General features: G+C 50.6%; 1 protein-coding gene across 1 annotated transcript in view; it reads left to right on the top strand.

Annotated features, from left to right (window-relative positions):
• Window positions 1-1,199, top strand: part of LOC102433349 (cGMP-specific 3',5'-cyclic phosphodiesterase-like) — a gene marked incomplete at its 5' end in the record, with an annotated part of 13,415 nt that overhangs the window by 10,460 nt on the left and 1,756 nt on the right. The gene's annotated exons all lie outside the window — the stretch shown is intronic.

The raw sequence follows: 1,199 nt of genomic DNA, 5'->3' as shown, positions 1-1,199 counted from the left end.
GCAGGATGGCAGAGAAATGCAGCAGCTGCTCTCGCGGAGGCTTCTAGAAGCCGTCACGTTTTCTCTCTTGTCCTATGGACTTGAACTTACATGGCATCCAGCCCAGGTGGCTGAGCCCGAGCCTTCGTTCTGGGGCCAGGGGTGCAGGTGCAAGGGAGGGTCCGGAGACTGGGCGCTGCCCGGCAGCATGTGCAGCTGAACGCCGACCACAGCGGCGTGAAAGCCGCTGACCCGCGTGGGCAGGCTCCGAGGGACACTGACCAGGCCTCCCCGGCCCCGGGCACTCAGGCTGCGCCTACGGAGCGTGAGAAGGAAGCTCCCTCCGCATTCCTCCCCGAGTGAGGAAGGAAATGATAACTCAGTAACCCCAACACCACTTTTCCCCTAAAGTGACCATTAGGAACTGGAAAGCTTCGGGGAATTAAAAGAACGGGGTTTCTGAAAAGTCATGGACGTGTGGCTACTTCTCCCTGTCAGCGTCTCTAAGTCGGATTTTACCCTCCCCCGCAAGTGACTAACTATTTTGGGTTTCATCCGGCTCCCGCTGTGAACAGGGTGATGGTAAGGATAATAAAAGCCATTAATAGCATCATTATCACTTCCTCTCCAGCCCCTCTTTCTCACAATGACCTCGGCGTTTCTTATCTTTCCAAAAGCCTGTCTTCCTTCCCCGAGACTCTTGCTGTCCGTGGAGGATCCGCAGTTTTAAAGTTTGCTTAATGAGCCTAAAGCCCACACTTATCTCGAGCTTTTCCTGGGATTCCCTCCAGATTATCTGTGTGGAGCGGGTTGGCTTTCTTCTGACGCCTCACTCTTCTTCACTCACACGTAATACCAGGCACATGGTCACTGGGAAAATATTCTAAGTCAGTGGTTCTCAACCTTCTGGCCCTTTAAATACAGTTCCTCATGTTGTGACCCAACCATAAAATGATTTTCGTTGCTACTTCGTAACTGTAATGTTGCTACTGTTATGAATCATCATGTAAATATCTGATATGCAGGATGGTTGTAGGTGACCCCTGGGAAAGGGTCGTTCAACCGCCAAAGGGGTCGCGACCCACAGGTTGAGAACTGCTGTTCTAAGTGAATGAGAATCTTTTGAAGAAGATACATTTTTATGCTTTCTATGATCTTAAAAAGTATCCTAAAAGATCTGAAAGAAAGGAGACGTGAGCTTGCTGAGTGAAGCTCGTCTC

This window comes from Myotis lucifugus, unplaced genomic scaffold, assembly GCF_000147115.1.
Source record: "Myotis lucifugus unplaced genomic scaffold, Myoluc2.0 scaffold_1926, whole genome shotgun sequence".
NCBI classification, from domain to species: domain Eukaryota; kingdom Metazoa; phylum Chordata; class Mammalia; order Chiroptera; family Vespertilionidae; genus Myotis; species Myotis lucifugus.
Note: the sequence above shows the minus strand (reverse complement) of the source record. Positions and strands in the feature narration are given on the sequence as shown.